Here is a 24092-nt window from a genome sequence, read left to right on the forward strand (position 1 = left end):
GAGGAAAAAAAATATCCTCCAGATGCCTTGCATCCCACAATGGGTATTTTCTTCATAAAGGCACCCATTACAACGAGCTCCAGGAAAGGGACAGAACTGGAGAGAAAATGGCTAGGGGCCAAAGAGTGTGAGTTCCCAGCAGACCAGGCATCACTGAGAGCAACAAGGAGGACCCGGAGGCTTGGCAGCTCAGGGTTTCTGAAAGCCACCCACATCCCAGAAGAAGCCAGGTCACTAGACTGCTGTGTGGAGCTCTGCTGTTCACTCCATTACAAACCAGGGATAAAACCTGCTGGGTCTGGGGGCTTCCCTGGTGGTGCAGTGGTTAAGAATCCGCCTGCCAATGCAGGGGACACGGGTTTGAGCCCTGGTCCGGGAAGATCCCTCACGCCGCAGAGCAACTAAGCCCGCGAGCCACAACTACTGAAGCCCACATGCCTAGAGCCCAAGCTCCGCAACGAGAGAAGCCACTGCTATGGGAAGCCCACGCACCGCCAACGAAGAGTAGCCCCTGCTCGCCGCAAGTAGAGAAAGTCCACGCACGGGAACAAACACCCACTGCAGCCAAAAATAAATAAATAAAATTTTAAAAAATTAAAAAAAAAAAAAACAAAACCTGCTGGGTCTCACATTTTGTCCAGTTCCGCCAGGTAAACCTGGGTCCCAGGGGAGCAGAAAAGGATGGGTGAAACCTGGAGAAAACCTAGAGCCCAAGCTGGGAGGTCTCCTGGAAGGAACAGGAGGCGTCTGAGGGCTACGGCAAAAGGCACGGAGAGACACACCAGGACGGAGTTATTGGTGATGTGTAGCGCTTACATCAATTTAGCAAAGAGTCCTCTCATTAGTAAAAGCTTCTAAACGTTAGCCTCAAGTTAAAAAAGAGAGAGAGCTTGAAATTATGCAAAAGCACATAAGCACTAGCATGTGCTTCACATCCATCCCATGGGGAGACACCTCCAGTTGCCATCTTGGGCATATTAGTTAATCCCCATTTCCTCATATGCTCTGAAAAGCAAATGAGATAATATATGTAAAGTGTTGGGAACGCTATGAATAATACATTTGAGCTATTATTCTTTTTACTATTATTACTGGTAGTATTAGGAGCAGAACCTTCATCATACAACATACGCACCACTGCTACGCCTATAAGGACAGAACGTTATAAGTGGTGCGTAATAGGAGCTATTAGAATACCCAGGGCTTAGTACTTCAGGAGGCAAACTGACTGACCAACAGAATGCACAAACGACTAACAAAATGAACAACCTCCTGTAACATGGGGAGAGCGTCTTAAAAGGGAGGCAGCCCAGCGGATCACAAGCGCAAGACCAGGAGTCCAGAGCTGCTGCTGCTTCCAGGAGCCTGACGCTACAACCGCAGGAGGGTTCAGTATACACCTAAGTACACCTGAGCAAGGAAGAAGAGTGAAAACATAGAATTGGGCCCAGCTTAGGGAAACCCTGGACGTCCGGATACAGACAGAGCGGGACAAGAGAACTCGGTCTGGGCTCCTTGTTTTAGAGATGGGACTGGGAAGCTTCATAGGCATGAGCCGCGGCTCGACACCACAAGAGAGGCTTTGGGACCAAGGCAATCAAACTGCCGTGCAGCCCATGGCCTGAGACGTGCATCCACCGTGTGTCTTAGTCAGCTCGGGCTGCCATAACAGAACACCAGAGGCTTCGTGGCTCACACAACAGACGTTTGTTCTCACAGTTCTGGAGCACAGAAGTCCGAGATCGAGGGTCTCGAGATTTGAGAGCTCTCTCCCTGGCTTGCGAACAGCCGCCTTCCCGCCGTGTCCTCACATGGCAGAGACAGAGGGAGAGGGAGGTCTCCACTGAGCTCTCCTATCAGAGCAGGGCTCCACCCTCATGACCTCATTTAACCTAATTACTCCCTTAATTCCAGTACAGCCACACTCAGGGTTAGGACTCTCAGCATACGAATCTGGGGATTTGGAGGGTGTCCAAACATCCGGCCCATGACGCTGTGCAAACAACAGTTGTTCGGATATACTGTGTCTCCCCCAGGGCATTTTTTACCTAGTCTGTTGCCTCCCATAGCTGGGTGCAACACCTGGCTCACAGTGGGACAGTGGAAGAGGGCAGGGAGGGACGGAGGAAGTTGCTACATCACGCCAGTCCCCACAGTAGGTGCTGGGGAAGTGGATTCAGTGAGACAGACACCACCCCAGGCGGGACGAGCTCAAGCACAATGCCATTATCATCAGGTACCTTCCCCCAAAAGGCACCACAGAGAGAAAGATCTTCATCTTCAGAAGAAACAAGAACTGGGAGAGGGGGAAAGGGAGACAGCAGAGAAAAAGAGAGAAGAGCAGAGGGGAGGGGAGGGGAGGGGAGGGAGAAACAGATGACGGAGCAGAGAGGAGCAGCAAAGAGAAAGTCCAGACACGCCTGCGGATCACGTGGCACGTAGCGGGGGAGCAGGTTCAGGTGCCTGGATTCAGAAGATCCACGCTCGTCTGTGAGATCCACCACGAACTAGCAGGGAGCTCCCAGCAGCACAATTGCTCTGAGTTTCCAACTCATCCGTCTGTGAAATACAGGAGTCCTATTCTGCTCAGGCTGCTATAACAAGGTATCACAGACTGGGTGGCTTAAACAATGGAAATTTATTCCTCACAGTTCCGGAGGCTGGCAGTCCAAGATCAAGGTGAAGCTCACTCAGTTCCTGGTTTGCAGAAGGCTGTCTTCTGGCTGTGTCTGCACCTCTCAGAGAGCAGAGAGAGACGTTACTCTCCCATGCCTCTTCTTATAGGGCATCAATCCCATCCTGAGAGCTCCACCCTTAAGACCCGGCCACCTCCCAAGGGCCCCACCTCCTGACACCATTACACTGGGGATTAGGGTTTCTACATCTGACTTTGGAGGGGGGGGACATGAAAATATAGTCCATAACGGGAATCCATAAAGCCAGCCTCCGTCTCCGGATTGCCTTCGGGGCCAGAACAGTGGTTCGTCCCTCCTTGCTTGCAGGCACCCTGCAGAGTGGCACAGTGCAGGTTCCCCGTAAATAGTCAAGGGATAAAAGCAGGACGGAAGAACAAAAAAGAACTTTTATAAACTCTAAAGTCCTAAGCAAACAGTGCTCAGTTTCCCCAAAATCCCAGAACAGACCCGGGAGCCCTTGAAGAAAGAGCATTGTGTGCATGATTTCTGACTTTCTAACCCCAACTCAGTGTCCAAAAGTGCAGGCAATCCAAGAAAACATTCCCCAAGCATGTCCTGTACGCCTGTCACGGTGCCAAAAGCTGGGGCGAAAGAGACAGCAAGACCCAGAGCCTGTTCTCCAAACATTCCCAATCCAGGGAGAAGAGCTGGTGTTCAAACAAGGTGGACGCTTCTTCCGGAGACAGAAGGAACCCGAAGCCATGGGGGAGATAAGAACTGAAGGTTCCAAAGCCTGGCCTTTAACATTGATTATAATAACTATCACCCGCAATGATAACTGCGGTGGGTACTCATCTGTGCGGCCAGCTGCTGGATAAATTGGACTGAAAGAGACCCAGAAACGCTTTCGCTTTCCGGGGGGTGGCTCGGACTCCCAGCCTCTGCAAAGCCCATCGCGGGCACCGCCGAGAAAGCTCGGCGTCTGCTGGTGTGACAGATTTTATCAGAAGAAGCAAAACTAGGCACATTTTCCCCTAGACTTCTGAATCCCTCCTCTGCATTTGCCCTCATGTTTTGACATTAATTGAACTCTGTCTTCACTACTAAAAATAAACTCCAGGTCAGATGCAATGAGCCAAAAACCTCAATATGAAACCACAAGAAACAGTAATAGTAAAATGGGCCAGTAGCAGAGGTGTTTTGAGAATCCGTTTCTGTTTCAAGGGTAGAGTTCCGAGTGGGTCGGGAATTCTTTCAGCAAACACTCCGGACACTGAATAAAGGAAGCAACCTTGACACACGTAGCCTGTGGCCAAAGACCAGGGCTGGCTCGTGTCTGAGGACAGGCAGGCAGGTGACTTCAGACACCCTCTCACCAAAGGCTAGAGAGGGCTGGCTTGGGAGTATCAGGCAGGACCCAAGAGATGCTCCCAGAGGGAGGCGGGCCCAGGAGAGGAGTCCAAAAAGGCAAGGTGAGCGTCAAAGGGAAGAAGGCAACGCTGCGCGCAGGTGCGAGGAGGGGCCGGGATGCGACAGAATTAACACAGTCAGGAGCCAGACAGGTAAGGAGGTGGGAGAGAAGCAGATAACAAGGGCTCCCTCTCGCTGAGCATCTCTTCAGGCCAGGATCTGCAGCTGAGAAAAAGAGGCGTGGAGAGCTATAAAGGACTTGCCCAGGGTCACAGGGGGTAGAGGGAAGTGCAACTGGGGTAAAATCCCGGTTACGGCAGGAACAGTGCAAACAGTCCCAGGGATGGGAAGGGTGTGGAGGCCTGCTGTTGGCGTGCAGCCCAGGTGAGCTGATTTCTAGGCAGGGATGAGGGCAGACAGGCTCCCAGTGGGAGAGCAGTGCCTTTAGAACAAGTAGCACCACAGGCACAAGCACAGATGTTTGGGCTTTTCTCAGAGCCCCTAGGACAGAGCAGCCCTGACCGGGGGACGCCTTCAGGTCTGCGAGCCTCGGATTCCCAGCGTCTACTCCTGCTCTGTCTGCTCCCAGCAGCTGAATTCTAGGGAACTTCCTCTCCCATTAGCCCCAGACAGACCTGCCAAGCCTTTCCTCCATCAACAGAACGGTTCTTCCAGCTTTCAGATTCTCCGCCCCAGTGACTGGACTGCTATCTGCCGTTTTCCCGGACGCGGGAACAGCTCGCTCCAGCCCTGCAGGTGCTACCGGGAGCGGGGGAATCCCAGAACAGGTGACTGCACGTCCACGTACACACTCCTGCACCCCAAGCTCGTGGCCTGGACCGGGAGCGTGGGCTTCTGAAACAAAACTCAAGGACTGGTTGAGTGCTTGAGGGCCCAAGAAAGGCACGCAGCACTTTCACAGGATGGCCTGAGAGCTGCACTCACTGTGGCTGCCTCCTGACACCAGAATCAGCAAGTAAGTAGATGGTGAAATAAAAGCGAATGGCGAACGTGAGCGTGCAGGGCTGCCGAGCGCCCGAGGACGGAAAGGCTCGTCAGCTCAGCTCCTGGTAGGTCTTCTTCATACGCCATCTTCCAAGAGTCTCAAGGGGCAGCACCCTCTCCCGGAAGCCTCTCGGAATGGACAAGGGACCCTCCCCAGGCCTCCCAGATTCCTGGTGAATCTGGAGAACCCTCTGTGTGTCAGGGCCGGCCGCCACGTTGACCGAAGGGCAAGGCCTCGTGCCCTCCGTCTCTGTGGGTCACATCAACACGATCCTCAGCCGCGTCCTCAGCTCTACCTCCCTAACTGTCTTCTCACCAGCTCACACTTTCTCACCCAAACTTCCACCCTCGAAGAGCTTTCCAGTGTGTGGTAGGCCTCATTTTTCCTTTTTCCAGCATGTTACTTATCATCTCAACGCCTTGCTGAAGAAAAAGAAAATGTGACCGACCTCACTCTTTGCTCTAAATCTTCAGCAACTTTCTCCCTTTGGTTCCCACTCTGGCTTTTCCTCTCTATGCCCTCTTTTTCAATGATTCATTCATTTGTTCTTTCAATGTCCACAGTGGGAGGCCCAACGCTGGGGTGTTAAGAGTCCTTGCTCTAAACAAACTCACCAGTGACCGGGGGGATGAGTAGGGGGACGGGCAGGGGAGGGCAGGAGAAGTCACGTGGCACATAAACGCATGCCTTCAACGGCCGGCTACAGCCCGGTGTGGGGAGGAATCAACTCTGCTCAGGTCGAGGGGGCTGTGCACGACCGAACGTGATTCACAAGCCGTTTCCCAGGCAGACTTGGTGGCAGGTGAGAGGCAGAGAGAACAGCAGAGCAAGGACTGGGAAAGAGCCTGCTGCATGGCAGGACCTCTAAATGGTGTAACTAATGCATTGAAAACAAACAAACAAACAAAACCCTCTTCCGTTTTGGAGCATTTCCTCCTCTGTGAAAGGCAGAATGGTAAACTCTTTATCTCCACCATCTCACTCAGCACCCATAACATCCTCCTGGGGCACTCATAGGACCCCAATTTTACAAATGAGGAAACTGAGGCTTGGGGAGAGGCCGACGCAAGTAGCAAAACCAGGAAAACCGGGGTTTGCCTAAAGCCGTCAGTTTTAACCTCTCACCCTTTTACCCCAAGCAGCCTGAGACGCGGCAGCCGGCGCACGCAGTGCAAGCAGGCAGGGAGAGAGGAAGAGGTCACTTCTGGATGCCCCCGAAGGCCTGCTGACCTGATCACGTAATCCCAGCAAACTCAGCCATCCTCTCCCCCCGCGTGGGCTCCACGCACCTCAGCAGGACGGCTGGGCCATCCCCACCTTCTGCCAGGGGGGAAAGTGTGGTGCATCCACCTAGGAGATGGTGGACTCCTTCCTCAGCTGGGGACAGAGGGATTGCCCCCCTGGCACAAGGTCCAGGCACTGAGAACCGGGTCCTGTGTATCAGGGTTATGGAAAGCCAGCTTCCCAAGCACAGGAAGCTGGGCCGAGCAGTCAGAAACCACACCCCAAGCTGTGCTGCGAGAGATCACCAATTCCAACAGCCATCTTTGGTTCCATAAGGCTCAAGAGGAGAAAATCCCTTACCTTGATTCTTCACATCCCATGATATTCCAGCTTTCGTTCAGGGAAGAACAGTTTTCAAGTCCCTCTGGAGTATTGAATGGATACGTATTCTTTTTTTGTCAAATTAAAGGCACCTAAATCCCAGGTGGAACAGGATGCTAGAAACATACAAGAAAAGGGAATTATTAGTGTCACTGCTCACATGAATGAATTTGGTAATGAGAGATTTCATTCATTTAAAAAATAAGAAGTGCATATTTACTCTATGCTAAATGAGAAGCATCTGAAGAGCAGGCATTTATTGAGTAGCTATTATGTGCCAAGGACTGTGTTGGACATTTGACCACATGAAGCCACTTGACCCTACGAGATCGGTCTTGGCAGCTCCATATTTCGGAAGTCACGTAAGCAGCCAGGCCACAGAGGGTCAGGTGTTCCTGATTCCCAAGCCCCCCCTCCATCAATCATGGTCCCCTTCCTTCCCCGCTAAAGCTTTTTCATTCATCTGATTCCAGGAATTCTGGGTAGAGGGGAAGGAGAAACATACCCAACAACTTAATTCTGAGAATGGCCAGTCCCTGGAAGCCCAACCCATTCTAGGGACGGTGGGGAGTACGTGAATCATGGGAGCTGCATCAGATTCACTTGGTTGTAAGCTTTATCTGCCCTCAACACTGTCACGTAGTAACATGGGATCAGTGGACACCATGCGTTACTCAGGAAACCAAAAACGTAGCCTCGCCAGAGATTCTTATCCTAACTGCTAATGGAGATGGCTTACATGAAGAGGCCAAAAGGGTGGAGTGGTGTGGGGAATGGGTCCCGGGGGCCGCCCCTGGTTTACCAGCTCTGGGAGGACCTCCTAAAATCCCCGGAAGCAGGGCTGAACGCTCAGCTGGGTGGGTGCAGACACGGACCCTCTCCTCTCCTTCAAGGGGTGGTGCAGCACCCACAGAAAGCCACACTGTCACATTTACAATGGGGTGATCCTTTCTCCTTCCAGACCTCCCTCCTGCCCACCCCTACTCCCCGCAAAATCTCCCAGCATCGTGGCTGCCAGATCGTCAAGGAGACGAGGCTCAGTGAGCACAGACTCAGGAGACAGAAGGCTGACAAGTTCTGAAGGGGGATTTGCCCTCAAGTCTGGGAAGAAGCAGAGCAGCACATAGGCTGCTCGCTCAGCTGAGAGAGAGGAAGCCAGACAGTTTGGATTCCCCGCCATCAATTCCCTCTCTCTCCTCCAGGAAAAAAAAAACTCGGCCCCGGTTTGCCTCTCTGAAGCCTTCTGATTGTCACATTCCTCCCTTGGATGTGTTAGCATCACGGACCGACCTACAAGAGCTCTGCAAGCCCCAGAGAGTTCCTGTCTGCTCCCATCAAGCGCTGGTTAAATCCATCCGAGTCCCAGTTCCCAGCAGGAGAGGGCAAATCCCCCCTCCCTCAGAGAAGCCCCCTGGACTAGCCATGCGCTGAGAAAGATGCCACCCTCAGCACATCCACGCTCCCTCTGTGGGCAGCCTCCCACGCTTCTCAGACATTTTGACCAGGAAAGCACTTTTCGCCTCATTGTCGAAATGCATTCGCTTCATTACCCAAAAAAGGCAGCAGCCCAGCTTCCTGGTTGACTGTAGGCTCTTGTCAGAGTGCCTGGCTTGGCATCCCAGTTCTATGACTGAAAAGGTCCTTTGAGGAGCCTGCGCGAGCGACTTCAGCTCTCTGAGCCTCAGTTTCTCATCTTAAAGGTTTGTTCTTAGTGTGAGGTGAGAATCCCCGCAGAGCTCAGCTCTTGGCCTGGTGCCTTACGAACACTTAGAAACGTCAGCTGTCATTAGTACCGCACTTAAGCAAATGCCCGGGCCCTAAATTCTTCGTCTCCTCCCAATAAGGGGGGGAAAACAAGGTCTCCCCTCTGTCTCACCACCATGACTTGTTCAGTGCGAGGCCTCAGTACACGGGGGGCTGAGGGAACCAGTGAAGCCAACGCAAACAGCACTAAAGGCTGAGGTCTGCGTCACAGCTAGTCAGCTCCAGGCCTGGCTGTGGCTCTCACGTCTCAGTTTATTCATCTGTGAAATGGAATGGATTATGACACTTACCCCATCTCCCAGATGTGCTGCCAGGATTAAGTGAGATCGTGCACGCAAAAGCGGCTCTGTAAACTCTGAGTACTAGGGAAATGTAATATCCTCTCGGACCTCAGTGAGCACCTACCAGGATCCCAGGAGGTCAGGTCACAGGTATGAACTGTTGGTGTGCAGGCTCATCCCTATACCCCTTCTCCTTGTAAGGAGCCTACAGGAACCAGAAGGTCAGCTCCTACAGAAAAAGAGCCTCTCTCCAAGGCAGCCAGACTGATTAATGTTTTTAATTAATGTTTTAAACCATATGCACGGAGCAATGTTCCATGGAAATTAGGGAGCTAAAATTTCTAACTTTCTCCCAGGGGTCGGCCCAGCCAGAGAGAGGCGCGAGGGCAGAGCATGCGGAGGGGAGGGCGGCCTGGGCTGGCCAGGGTGCGAGTGGGAAGGTCACAGCCCTGCCTCAACACACGGAGCCTGACAGGCCGTGCGGTCACGTAGAGAGACAAGCCAGGGAGAAAGGAGACTGGCCGGGCACAGGGTGACAGGACGCGCACGGCTGCTCCTCCCAGGAATCTGGCAAGCGCAGCAGAAGAGGAAGCGGGGCGGCAGGACGACGCCCAGCAGGTAGCATGTGCCCGGGGCCTGGGCCTGAAGGGAGAAGGGGCTGCTGCTCCTAGACCTTCCTGCCTGACACGCTGTCCAAAGGGCAGACTTCCACCTGCTCTGTGGCTCTCGGAGATACTCTACACTTGAATCTGAACCAAGGGGGCCACGGGCTTTCGTAGGGATGCTGACAATACTTCCCTGATGTCGCCCGGGACGGAGGGAGATCACTGCTGGGGCCCGGCACTGTGCTCTGATGAACGGGGAGCCTGAGTGCCCATGATGGGCAGACCCGTGACCCCCAAGGTCCCAAGGAAGTGAGGGGCGGATGGGGGCCCAGACACCAGCCCCCTGGCCGGGACCTTCCTTGCTCTGCCTACAGCATTTCAAGCGTGTCACAGTTCCAGAGCATCTACTCCTTTCTACCACCTGAAAAAAGGGGCTGTACCATCTTCCTTTCTCCAACGAGAAGGTAAGGGGCACAGAGTGTGACATAGAGCACCAGTGATTAATCACCAGCTCTGCTGTGAGCAAGGCCACCGTGGCACTGGGCAGCCGGCCCAGACGCCACATGGATGCCGCCTGGGCAGCAGGGCCACCTGGGCACACTGATGGCAGCCAGGACCAGCCACCCCATACAGGGCCCTGGGCTGCTTGGCAGGAAAGAGTGAGCCGGCCATGAAATAAGCGACCGCACGGGGACTCCTGACCTGGAAATCATCAAAATGCCACCCGTTCACAGCAAACAGACCATAGTGGTGGGCTGCAGTGCCTACAAGAACAGAGGACAGGACAGCTTCCCCCAGGAAGCCCCCGAGAGTAGGCCCTGGCCTTGGGATGTGTTTGTTCCCCCCGGAGAAGGCCCCGGAAAAGGACATAAACACAGGTACTGCTGTGCCTCTCCTGGAGGGGCAAAGCTGGTGAAGGCCCCAGCCTGGCTCACACGCTTGCCCCGGATTCTACGAGATCCAGCAGGCCAGAGCGCAGAGGCAACACGTACAGACTCAGAACACAGGCTGCCTGGGTCAGAGCTAGTTCCCACCAGTCAGCACCCGTGCACCCTGGGCGGTCTACTTAACCTCCCTGACCATCATCTGTAAATCAGGGCTGGGGAGAGCAGCTACTTTCCGAGACTGGGGTGGGGACCACAGCAACGTACGTAGAAAGTACAACGCGACGTGTGGCTCGGGGTAAATGCTTAACACTTTTGTTATTCTCGGTGTCTAATCGCTGTCATTATTCCTGTTGCCTAGCAGGCAGACTGACAGTCCTGGATTTGAATCCCACCTCTGCCACTTCCTGGGAATGTGACCAGGGACCAGTCACTTGGCCTCCCTATGCCTCAGTTTCCTCATCTACAGAAGGCGGACCAGCCACATGGCACCACCAAGGATTACAGGGGCACACGTAGCAAAGCGAGGGGTACGGTATGAGCTTTCAAGAATGAGGGCCCTGACCCCAACTGAGGGGCATTCTACAAAGCGACTGGCCTGGACTCTTCCAAAATGTCAAGGTCCAAAACAGCCGAGGAACTGCTCTAGGATAAAAGGAGGCTAAAGAGACATGGCCACTAAGCACAGTGCTGACCTGTAATCAGAAAAAAAGTCCAAAAGGACTGTTATTGGAGCAAGTGATGAAACTGTGCATGGCCTGTGGACTAGATAATACAATTGTAGCAATGCTAAATTTCCAACATTTGATCATTACACTGTGGTCATGTAAGAGAATGTCCTTGTTCTTAGGAAACACACGCAGAACGTTTAGGGATAAAAGGGCAATGTCTGCAATTTACCCTGAAATGGTTCAGAAGAAAAATTGTGTGTGTGTGTGCGCGCGTGTGTGCAGGGGGCGGGGTGCAGAGAGAGTTAACAATCTGTGAATCTGGGTGTACGGTAGTTCTCGTATCATCGTTGTAATTTTTTCTGCCGGCCTGAAATCATACCCAAGTAAAAGATGCCCAAGAGCTGGGGGTAGGGGGGTGCGCAGGAGGGTGGTAACGGGCCTAAAGGTCTAGTACAGACCATCCATGCAGGCCCAAACCGTAAGCCTTTCCCACCAAAACCCAGTCACCTGATGTATAAATGTTATGATTTATTGTGTAGAATGCTACAAAGGATAAAACTGAAGTTGAATTTGAACTACCACCCCTCCTGCCAAGAAAAAGAAAGACAGATGACGGCTACTTCTATTCCCACGCCCCAGGGCCAGGCTTGGAGGGCCCACATCCTTGCCATCCAGCGGGGGGCGGGGGGAGCCCTGGAGGAAGGGAGAGGCAGCATGGACCACTGCAGCCAAGGCTGGCTTTCGCTACGTGCCAGGCAGTGATATGAGAGCTGTCTGCATCTTGAGTCATTTGATTCCCCCAAGAACCCTCCAGGCAAATTCTACTGTTATTCCCCTTCCACACTGCAGGAAACTGAGGCTGGAGGCAGCCTCCTGCCCGGGGTTTAATCTGGAGCACGAGTGAGCTGGGATTTGCGCCCAAGCTGCATCCACAGGATTTCCACAGGCAGCAGGGAGGCAGGCACTCCAGGCCAAGGAGCAGCCAGCACCAAGCCCAGCCCTGCCCCTGAAGCCGAGGCCCCAGGCCCCATAATGCTGAGGTTCCAGTGCAGCTACAGGGGGCTGAGATCCAGGCTCCCTGTCCTGTGTTCTCCCCTCAGGGCCACCCTAGCACTGTACGCATTTGAAGCTCGACACCTGTTTTGAGGTGCGTTCACAGAAACACAGCTTCCTTTTCAAGGAGTTTCAGCAACGCAAACTGTGTGGGAAGGACCCAACACACTGGGGACATCAGTGTCACCAGCGAGGAGAAAACTGGGTCTGGGGACAGAATGGGTAGGGGTCTTCAATGAAAACTCTTTCATCCCTTCTGTGTCTTGTCCTGTGAATGACTTACCTCTTCAAAAATGTTTGTTCACTTATTTCTTTAATACGAAGTTAGGAAAGGAAATCAACCCAGTTCCTGTGTAAGCCTGCTCTGAGTATGAGCCATTCCGCGCTGTACAATGCCGTGTCGCTGTACACAGCTGTCACTCACTACACATCCTCCTATTTTCAGGGGTGGAGGGACCAGAATGATTAAAGACCCAGAAGGAGCAGCCCAACCCATTACACTTGAGGGTGCTAAGATCTGGTGGCCAAGAGACCAGCCCGTGCCGTTCACAGCAGAACTCCAGAGCTGCTGTGAAAGCAAGGTGGGAACGCCGCCTAAAGTAGTCCTCTCCCAGTTTTCCAACTCCAGTGACAGGAACTGGGCGGTGCTCTCAGCCCTACCTCCACCCAGGAGGTGGGCGGGAACTCTTGGGATGGCCATTTTACAGCTCAAGAAACAAAGGCACGGGATATGTGGGAACAGTGCCCAAGCCCTCCGCAGGGGAGAGGCTGGTGGGGAGTGCAGAAGTCTAGCTCCGGAAACAGTTCCTAAACCCTACCCTTCCCCCAGGAGGGAGAGTGAGGACCCACCTCTGTCCCATGAAGGAAGGATCTAGAGTCAAGAGATTCCCGGGTTCCCAGCCAAGCTCCCCGCAAAAGCTGAAAGCATGGGGGAGACAGCATTTGACAGCACTACTCCGTGTGTCAACGGAAGAAGATAATATCTGTGAAAATGCTTTGTAAACTGTAAAGTGCCGTGCAAATCCTCCCATCAAAAGAGAGGGTGCATTGGTAGCCGGGGGAGGAAGAGGCTTCTGGAGGGTCAGCCTTACCAGGCAGCTCCTCCTGAAGCATGGCAGCATTTCACCTCCTGACCTTCTACCCCAAACTCTCTTTTTCATACCTGCACTTACATTCAACTTTCTCTCACGAACATCCTCCCACCGCCCCTCCCACCCCAGGGGTGTAAGATTATTAAATCAACCCCAAGGTAAATAGTTTTCGATTCTCCAAACCCAAAAACCTCCCTTCCTGCCACTGCACTTGGGTCTTGTCACCCAGAACATCAAAGCTACCGTTTTCGGTAAAAGCCTCTCAGATCACTTGGGTGACGTGCGAAGATAAAAACAACCTGCCACATGCCAGGCTGTGGAGCACACCTTGGTGCCCGGTGGGGAGGTAAGTGGGCTGGGAAGAAACGGCGAACTGTACTGGCCAACACTTTGCAGGGAGTCCAACGCCCTGCCCCCTCTCCAAGTCCAAGTCCGCTGGGTGACCTTGTAAGTCCCTTCCCCACTTGGGGCCTCTTGCCAAGGAAGGGGTTGGATGGCACAATCTCTAGGTTGCTTTCAGCTCTAAAATTCACTGATTCCATCTCACCCTCCTTGCTCAGAGTCTCTACTTCCTGAACTGTAATGACAGTTGATTTACATACAGGAAAATAAAAGCAACTACGAGGTCGCTCATACACTGGGCTGTAGTTTTTGGTGACTCACAAAGGAAAACATACATGTTTCCACTCAGCTCAAAAGAGTGGTCCCTCCACTCCCCAATTACTCAGAAGTCACTAGGCCAATGGGAGCCCTGGGGAAGTTCCAGGCTACCGGGAGTTCAAATGTCAGTGGACGTAAGCTCAGCAGGGAATTTCCCATGGCGGACAGGTGCAGCAACAGGTGGGCTGGAGGGAGAGTCCCCTCCCTCCCTGAGAAAAACAGCCCTTACCCATTCACTCTCCATCTCGATAAGTCATCTCCTAGGGAGCCAAGGAAACACCGGGTCCAACACTGGGCCAGGGCCCACCTTCCAGGAAGTCACACCCCAGAATGAATGTCCCCTCTTCCAGGAAGCCAATGTTGAACCACCACCCTCCCCAAACCCCGTAGCTTATAAACTCCATAAGCGCAGCAATGGTGACTGGCATATAACAGACGCTAAAAAATTCATTGCTAAAATAGTAAATACTTGCTGGGTGACTTAATCGTGCCGTTTCCATAAAGCTTAAGTAATTCCATCCCCCCAAATACTGGGTGCCTGTTGTGTGCTGGGTACCGGGGATAGAATGGTGAACAAGGTAGACATAGATCCATCCAGCCATCCCCCAAAGCAACTGCCCAACGTGCTGGCAGAAGATGACCCTCAGCTGTTGGCCTTCTTTGGAGACTGTCTTGGCTGAAGACGCTGCCTTGCCCAAGGCGGCACACCCTCCCGAGGGAGCCTTCAAACAATGACTGATCAATCTCAATTCTGGGCAATTCTAAAAGGCCATTCTAGCGCCAGGGCTCCCAGGGGGTTGGCTGGGGTCTTGGTTAGCCACCGTCACAGCTCAGCTTCTCCCTCTGCCCCTTCTTGATTTCTTCCCCCTCAGTTTCACAGCTGTTGGTTCCAAAGGCACCCCGCGATAAACATCCCACTTACCAACCTCAATCTCAGCATCTCCTTCCCAGGAAACCCAACCTACAGCAAGAAGGTTCTCGTGATTGATGGCCAGGCCCTGTGCCACCAGGGTGAAGGGTTTAGGGCCAGGACAAGTGAACGGACCACCCCTAGTTGGGACAGCCACCTTATTGACAGGGATGCCGAGGCTGGGCTCAAGGCTATGATCAATGAAGGAGAGCTGTGAATGAGCAAACACCTGTAGTAGTCTTAACATGTGATGAGTCCCAGGTCCTTAAGGAAGAGGTGCGTATTCTTCATCTGTGTTCTCCCGGCACCCAGTACAGGAAAGGAGCTCTGTTGAATGATTCAGTGATGACTGGATGGACCAATGGATATATAAACAGACATACTTGGTTGAACAAGAAAGTCACACCTAAAGCAGCTAGACAACAAATGAAAAATAATGATTCTGTATAGGTTACATTACATCATCCATGTAAGCATTTCTCATGGTGCTCAAGAAATATTCACGATGAAGATGACAAGTAAGCCACTCACAGAGAACTCCCTAGAGAAGGTGACCTGCAATCAGCAGCCTGAAAGAAGTGAGAGAATGGAGGAAAGAATGAAACAAGAGAAACGAGGCATTAGCGCTGGTCAGCTGAGTTCTGACTGCTCGTCAGATACCTGGTACGTAACCACTCTCATCGTGGGGCTGCCGTGACAGTCCAGGACGTAAGATAGGGGATGCCTTCCGTAAACATTACATCCATCACCGTGTATGGGGGCTGTGATGTTCCCACTACCAGGGGAAGCAACGTTGATGGAAAGGTCCTGAACACAGTACTGCAGTTTGGAGACTTAATCCCACAGGGACAGGAAGCCATCGAGGTTGTGAAACAGAGGCGTTAGGTGACAGCTGGGAACCTAAGCTTCAGAACTGGTGCGAGATTTCTTAAATCATCCGTCCCTTAGGTTTTGGACAGTTGCTTGGGATGCCTGGGCTGCCGTGTTCCCGAAGCAGATGGGGACTAGGGAGGTGCCTAGAGCCTCCATTCTGAGACAGCAGCCTCAGAGGCAGAATCAACACTGGAGAACCCCAGACGCCAGCCTCAGTCCCCCTAAGAAATGTACAGGCCCTGGGGGGCCATCCTCACCCAGGCACCCACCCAACCCACTGACAGTCCTCATTTCTGAGGGTGATGCCCAGGGAAACAGACAGGAGTGCCAAGGGAAGGGGGAATAAATAGGAGTCTGGTGTTTGTGCAAACAAGAGTCAGTTGTGAGGACAACGGGAAAGGGATAAAATGTACTTGGGAAAATTATGAAATGAGTGATGTCACAGAGGCTGTTAAGCAGGACAGCGTATTCTAGAAAACACAGAGGACTTTGGCCTATTACTCATCCCTGAGCTGGGAGCATCTAAAAGGCTAAATGCTGGGGCCATCACAGGTGGTAGGCAGAGGAGACCCACCTCCAGGGCCAGCGGGATGCTGAGTGTCAGGCTGTACAGGTCTCAAGAGGCAGTAAAGCCCAGAGTTCAGGAAGACAGGCTTTGCTGTCGAGCGATCTGGGTTGGAACTGAGGCTCCACCACTTCCTTCCTGCACGACCTGGGCTAGGAAGAACCCACCTCCCAGAGCCTCTGCGATACAAACCTACCAGAGTGCCCACAGGGACCGAAGAGCACCTATGCAAGGCACTGGACATATAGCGAGCACCCAAAAGTGACGCTGCTGTTACTTAATCATTGGTCACAGGCATACATAAGAACCATCTGGTGCTGCCCTTTCCAACTGCACCCCACAATTCCCTTGGGCTTCAAGAGTCTCCTGTGAGGCCCCTCCTGGGGGCTTAATGGAGTTGAGGAGGGGGCAGCATGGGGACCATATCCCCATTTTGACTCCAACAGCCCTGCTTTAATTGTTATCTACATAAGGCCTGCACACAGACTTCAGCTGGGCCAAAGGGGTTTGAGGGCTTTAAGAAAGTGTGAAAGCTTCGAACATTCATCCTCTTACTTTACCAAAGAAAAAAAATGAAGCTTCAAGAATCAAGGGGCGGACTTCCCTGGTGGCGCAGTGGTTAAGAATCCGCCTGTCAATGCAGGGGACACGGGTTCGAGCCCTGGTCCGGGAAGATCCCACGTGCCGCGGAGCAAGTAAGCCCGTGCGCCGCAACTACTGAGCCTGTGCTCTAGAGCCCGTGAGCCACAACTACTGAGCCCGCGTGCTGCAACTACTGAACCCTGCACACCTAGAGCCCGTGCTCCGCAATAAGAGAAGCCACCACAATGAGAAGCCCGCGCACCGCAACAAAGAGTAGCCCCCGTTCGCCGCAACTAGAGAAAGCCCGTGTGCAGCAACGAAGGCCCAAAGCAGACAAAAATAAAATAAATAAATAAATAAATTTATTTAAAAAAAAAAAAAAAGAACCAACGGACTCATCTAAACTCACACAGCAGGTCAGCGGTAGGGTAGGGAAGGTGCAGCTGGAGACCCTGAATCTCCCAACAGTTAGTTCAAAGGCTGGGGTTGTTGGATGCGTCCTCTGAAGTCTGCTGCTTGGGGGGTATGAGACTCCCACTCTGTGGGCACGGGGGCGGTGACCCCCCAATGCCTTGGCACCCCAAGTGCAAGTCCACAAGTCCCGACCCTCAAAGCCTGGTTCAAAGAGCGAAAGGAACATCAAGTGGAGAATCCGATCCCAGGCGGAGGAAAAGCAACCCCTCCACTTCCCAAAAGAGGGACAGTCTTCCTCAGATCTCTCCCCAGAGCTGGGCTCAGGGCATAGACCCAGGGGCCTGGTAAGAACCGCCCCAGGAGCCATTGAGGCAGAAATGGGACTCGGTCCACAAACGTCAGGGATGAGAGAGGCAAGAAACTAAAAAGAAGAAACCGGTCTCTTCCTTGTCAAGAAATCACAGCCCCCAGACACTCGGACGAGTCTGGTCCGAAGTCACCCATGGGTTTCTACCTGCCCACATCATAGGGCCAGCCAAGCAGTCATGCAGCTTCTCCAAAGGCAGGGAGGACAGCAGAAGAGCAAGGCTTCTCACAAGTGGAAATGCTCTCCCGTGACCACAGGTCAACTGTCAACCCAAGAGTCAGCACAAAGGAAGGAAACCCTGGCATCGAAGAACAGATCAATCCTACAGAAATCACTCATAACGGCCACGCGTCTCCAGCCTCCTCAGTGCTGGGCGCTGGTGGGCTTTCCACGTGATCACCAATCCTGAAACACAGCTATAGTGTCCCCAAGTGACAGATGGGTGAAATGAGGCTCACAGAGCTTCCTCAACATACAGCCAGATTTGAACACATACTGTGTGGAGTGTCCTGTGTTTGTAGCCAGATCTACCTAATACAGCCCTTTCCCGAGTACCTCACCCTTTTTTCCCCACACTCTTGTTTTTTGGGGGGTTTTTTTTGGGTTTTTTTGTGGTATGCGGGCCTCTCACTGTTGTGGCTTCTCCCGTTGCAGAGCACAGGCTCCGGACGTGCAGGCGCAGCGGCCATGGCTCACGGGCCCAGCCGCTCCGCGGCATGTGGGATCCTCCCGGAACAGGGCACAAACCCATGTGCCCTGCATCGGCAGGCGGACTCTCAACCACTGCGCCACCAGGGAAGCCCCCCCACACTTTTGTTTTAAGAACATTAGGCCTGTACGACCTTGTTTTATTCAACAAGAAAAACACAGGTTGTCCAGCATGGGAGGGATGCAAGCAACAGTGACACCACCCGCAGAAACACTGTGGAGGGGATAACCTTGGAGGTTTCTTGTCACTCTAAGATTCTCTAAGTCTAAACTGAAATTCCAACTCCCATCCAATTATTCCCCCTGAGTTGAATGTAGGCACTCCTACAACCCCCAAAACATAAGCTTTGCTCTTCCTTAGGGACAACAAGGCTCTTTAAAATCCATCCTGGCATCTCCCAACTGGCCTCAGCCATCCTGGGGAGGAAGGTTCCAGCTGGAGAGCCAGACGAGGACTCCAGGCACCCGACGACAGACAGGGAGTGCTAAACAGGGCTTCGGGGAGCCTCCCAGCCCCACAGGATGTGGCAAGGTGAAGAAGTAAGAGAAGAATCAGAGAAAGCAACCTAGAAACACAAACAGCACCACAAATAAAGCGACTTAACAGGAAACACTGAGACTTTTCTTCATTTCTTTTTTGAAGCTAGGAAGCCCAAAAATAGTTGAAAGCCATGTCACAGAGCTTTCCGAAGACAAATCCTGCCTTGTTCAGTAAACAAATCTATGGGGACAAATACGAAGTCTGAAGTCCTGAAGCCCACAGGGGCAAGTTCAGATCGCGCACAGAACTCCACGGTGCGCGTGAGGAGCAGGGGGTTTCAATCCAAGCCTCCAAGCCCAGGAGCCCATGTGCCAATCAGCAGTTCACACAAAGGCTGAATTTTGAAGCTCACTCGTTTTAAGTAGAGGCCGCGTTGCAACTGGCTCAACTTGAAGGCGTCCACATGGAAAGTCACGAATCTGGCTGGACGAGCAGCCAGCACCAGCATTCCCCAAGACAGATGGTAAACAAGCAGATGAAGAAAAACAGAAAAACAATTGGCCTCATTAAGGATGAAAAAGTATGAAGAACGTTAACAGGAGACTGTTCGGCATCAACTGAATTATAATGTTTTTAAGCTAATGATACCTGGCGTTGATGAAGTTGTGGTGAAACGGGCATGTCCACATGTTGGTGGGACTAGTGTCAAAAACCTTATTTGAGAGTAACTTGGCAACATGGGTCGAGAGTCATAAAACTGTGCCTTTTTACTCAATAATCCTTCTGCTGAGAATCTGTCCAGAGGACTTTCCAAGAACAGAAGAGTTATACGCACAAAGCCGCGCGAAGCACCCCTAAGTGTCAACATTACAGCAAACTACTAGGAACCTTCCTTTGGAACAACAGAGGACTGGTTTAGAAGATGATGTATCGACTTGGTGAGCTTCTTTAAAAATGGTCATTAGTAAGGTGCTTGAACAAAATGGAAAAATGCTTAGGATATAATGTCAGCTTACAGAATATTCCCTACACCTATGCCTGTATCAAATCCTAAGTTAATGTATGGACAGACATATCAGATATCTGAATGCGATCTGACTGGTCAGGGGGAGGGTGGTGAGTGATTTCATTTTCTCATCCACTTCTGTTCTTGGGAACCACAATGCTGTTTGTGCAATAAATGACAACAATCTCGATGATAAAAATGATGATGAAGATTTTTATTGGTCAAACTTCAATAACGTATGGGAAAGGAGTGAGTGGAACTCTGCTGCACTAGAAACAGCACCCAGGGTATGAGAAACGATCAAACCCAGAGGCATCTGAGGATACACGCAAAGAAATGCGAGCTCTAGGCAGAGCATGGAAAATGTAGACACCAATGGGGCCACGTATCAGCAACGTCGGCCTTCCAGGCCCCAGAGAGCATCCGATCATCTCAGCTTTCTGAGAGTCAGTCTGGCTCTTCCTCGCCATGCCCACAGCTCTCAAACAGGAATGGAAACCCCTGGATCTGTGTATATGCAAATGTCCGTCTTCCTAACACACAAAACCCTGCTCATTTAAATACTGAACTTCCTCAGCTAGGTGTTTCTCAAAAAGGCAACTTAGACCAGTTTCTACACGTGGTGCTCGAGGTCTCTTGGAGCTTTCGTTTTCTGTAGGGTAGGATCCAGATGGGATTTCCAGAGCCACAGCAATCTCAGTGCACCGCTGTCCCCGCCCACAGTCCGGGCAGGGGCGGTCGAGCTGGCGGTCAGCACTTTGAAGTCCCAGGTGGACATAGCCCAGCTCCAACCCTACCAGCCCTGTGCTTCTGGGTACGTATTTCACCCTTGTGACCTCAGGTTTTCGCATCCATAAAACGGGGATTTTTCCAGAACTTTCCTCAGAGGGGCACGGTGAGGACTGAGAGAAATACACACACTCAGCACAGCGCATGGCAGCCAGCCGGAGGCACTCACTCACTCCTGGCTCTCACCATTACTCTCATTCCGGAGTCACCTCGTCTGATAGATCCGTCTGAGGTCTTCACAGACCACGTGTGCCTAGGTGGCAAGGGAGGGCACACTTGTAAGTGGCCAAATGCAGCTCAACCCTGGCTGACATTCAGATCACCTGGTTGCTTCAAAACGCCCAGACGTCCCGGTCCCTCCCAGCGCAATGATCAATATATCCGATTCACTGCGGGTGGGGCGCTGGTACAGCTGTTTTGTGAAGCGGAATCCACTGTGCCACTGGCCTGGGGCACATCTAACTCAGGCGAGAGCAACCAGTGATTTCTCTTCCAAACCCCCAAGCCCGAGAGAGCGTGAGGCAGGAGCCTTTCTTCATCTCTTTAGGGCATGGTTCAGCAGCTCCTTTTGGAACCATCAAGCACTCTCTGAGTGACAGGCAGATGGCAAGGAGTTGCCCGGCTCTCTGCCCTCCTGCTCGGCCTGGTGACTTCCTGCAAGGCAGTGGACTGGACCAGCTGAGCGCCTGCCCAGCAGAGGCCACTGGGAAGCACCTGCCCAGTGCGGGCAGTGACACTGATGGGCCGGCAGTGAACACAAGTCCCCGGGCGGTCCCTGCCCAACCTCAGTCTCCTTCCCATCATCTGAGAAATCCCTGTGCGTCCCTGGCGCAGGGACAGCAGACAGGCCTCCGGGAGCGGCACTGATTTCAGAGGGCGTGAGCCCAGCATCTCTGGAGGAGGCGGGTGTAAACTGCAGGAGGACCACACCTCTGAGCCTGAGCCCCCGCAGACTCTCATCTGTGAAACGGGCATAGCCCTCCCAGCAGAGCGGGTGAGAAAGTGCCCTGGGCCAGGCTGTCAACCAACATGGCAGGCGCTGTGGTTGGCATGAAACGCCACTGAAGGGAGATATGGGGACCACTCTTCCTGCGCGAAACTCAACCCTCCTCCCCGCAGCGCGCAGGCTTCCAGCCTTGTTGCCTCCACCTCGGCCCCAGAGGTGAAGCGAGAACTGCTGAGGAATCTGTAGGGCTGCCCGGGACGAGGGTGCCCTCCCTCCCCAGAGAAGGTAGCAGCACCACGGCGCTCAGTCTGGCTTTGCCTGAGAGGAGAGGGCCTCGCTGGGCCCTTTGCAATACTCTGGCCTGCCTGGAGCTCTCACTGCAAGACTGTTCAAAGGCCAGGACACTGCTCTTCCATCTCCATTCTTAAAAAACCCTCAACAGACTCTGCCTGGGCTTCAATCCAAGAGCCCCCATTTTTGTCACACTGACAGGCAGCTAAGAACCTTCCGTGCCTTAGCCACAGTAACACCTGGAACCCTCTCAGTAGGCTTTTGGGGTTGACGCTACTCTTATCCCCATTTTACAGATGAGGAAGGTGAGGCATGAGAGGGCAGCTACCTTGCCCAAGGTCACGCGACAGAGCCGGATCTTGGAGCCTCGGGGGTTCCAGAGGCCAGGCTCTCCCGTGCGACACTACGGTACCCTGGTCCCAGGGTTGCTCCTCCTTTGATTCCTCCCTTCGGTCACCTACACTATCGGGCCCCTGCTCTATGCCAGCCCGGGGGTGGGGCGGGGCGAGAATCTCCATGGGTAAAGACACAATCCACCCTCTCAAGAGCTCACCTAACCCAGATATTCCTAAAGCCCTCAGAAACAACCCCAGACAGATCGAGAACTCGTGAAAACCCCTCTAAGCAGCGAGGAGTGGGGCCACCTCCCGCAGGGGCTGGGCACAGGGTGGGGGCCATGGGGATGGGCTTCAGGGGGCAGCCTGGGAGGCCGGGCAGACCTGGGCGTGAATGCCATCTGCTCGCAGACGTGTTGTGAGCCGGGCTCGCCCCTGTCTGGTCCTCCTCTGCAGAGCAGGGATGATGAACGGACCCCCCACCCCAGAGCGGCTCTGAGGGGTAAATGAGAAAGCGTCTGCAGAGCAGGGGGCACGTCTGCACAACCAGATGCCAATCCGAGGACTAGAGCCACAGGTGGTCCGGCTCAGAGGGCTGCTGGGCTTCTGGGTGGAGTGGGGAGCCCTCGAGAGATCCCAGAAGGTATCTGGGAGGGGTCTGCGCCTGAGAAGGATGGGAAGGTTTTAGGTAGGTCAGAAGCCCCCAAGCCGAGGAGAAAGGCATGAATCAGGGTAAGGAGGTAGGAGAGCTGGAGGATGGGGCCACCACCTGGCTGAGGCAAACTATAGGCTGGAGACTTGAATGACTAGTATAGGGAAGAACGGCTTTCAGCGGATTTCACAACAGACACCATGACAGTGTAACTGCCCAATGATAATGAATGACTGAATGAGGGAATGCCAAATCATATCAGCAGAGGCAAATAAGGAAGGTGCACTTATCAACTTACAACTGCAGGCCCTAAATAGAGTCTGGGAAAGCCCTTGCCTGGGACAGAATGGGATTCCCTTCTGTGTTAGGCTCCTAGGTAACAAATGACCACAAACCAGGTGGCTTAAAACAACAAAAAAATCAATTCTTTCACAGTTCTGGAGGACGGAAGTCCAAAATCAAGCTGTCAGCAGGGCCATGCTTTCTCAGAAGGCTCTAGAGAAGCATCCTTGCTGGCCTCTTCCTAGCTTCTGGTTTGCTGGCAATCCTTGGTGTTCCTTGGCTAGGAGATGCAGAGTCCAATCTGCCTCTATCCTCACATGGCCTTTGTGTGTGTGTGTGTGTGTGTGTGTGTGTGTGTGTGTGTGTGTGTGCGCGCGCGTGTGCGCGCCCTTTCTCTTATAAAAACGCCATGCACTGGACTTAAGGCTCACCCTACTCCAATATGACCTCACATTAACTCGATGGCATTGGCAAAGACCCTACTTCCTAACAAGGTCACATTCACAGGTACTGAGGGTTAGGATGTGAAAATACCTTTACAGGGTACACATTCCACCCACTGCACCTCCTTCACCACAACCTCCCAGATATGCTCCCCCGGTCAGCTTTCTCCTAAACCAGCGTCCGGGTTAGCTGTCACCTCCCAGCATCTTCAGTTAACAGGGACACATTACAGTCCCTAACGCAGAATCCCTGACGGAGCAAGGACACACAGCACATCTGTAAGACCAGAGAGGCGGCACGTGCCAGCCTGGCCCTCATCTCTGGAAGTCTGAGCTGCTGCATTCACAACAACAAACAAACCAATCTGAAGCACAGAAGGGATAAAAGGGTTTTCAATGAAGACCCTACCACTGTGTCCCCAGACTCATTTTTCTCCTCCTAACGGTATTTTTTGAAAGGGGGCCACCCCACCCCACAACGGGCCCCGAGCTCTGCACTCAAGAGGCACCCAGATCCAGGGTGTCTGGACAACAGAGGTCCCCAGATCTGCACCTGTTAGAAGGGACAGTTGAACACAGAGCCTGTTCCCTAAGAGAACAGGTGGGCAGGTATCACAGACAAAGGTGTGTATGCACTCCTGGGTGTGCGTGCGCTCCTGGGTGTCTGCAAGAGCCTCTGCCCGGTTTCGGAAAGGTCCCGGACTTCTCCCCAGCCGCCGTTTGGAAAACTCCATGGAATCCGTTTGTCCAATCAGCCAGGTAGTCCTTACACAGACATTTCT

General features: G+C 53.0%; 1 long non-coding RNA gene across 18 annotated transcripts in view; it reads right to left on the minus strand.

The window, feature by feature from the left end:
* The window catches only part of LOC111164421 (uncharacterized), a 402877-nt gene that overhangs the window by 249821 nt on the left and 128964 nt on the right, over nucleotides 1-24092 (minus strand). For all 18 annotated transcript variants that reach the window (XR_016388300.1, XR_016388302.1, XR_016388301.1 and 15 more), the window contains exon 3: nucleotides 6637-6773. This is a non-coding gene — a long non-coding RNA (uncharacterized LOC111164421). The remainder of the gene's footprint in view (nucleotides 1-6636; nucleotides 6774-24092) is intronic.

This window comes from Delphinapterus leucas, chromosome 17 (genome assembly GCF_059928025.1).
Source record: "Delphinapterus leucas isolate spDelLeu-1000000601 "Yukka" chromosome 17, BTC_Dleu_Yukka2, whole genome shotgun sequence".
NCBI classification, from domain to species: Eukaryota; Metazoa; Chordata; class Mammalia; order Artiodactyla; family Monodontidae; genus Delphinapterus; species Delphinapterus leucas.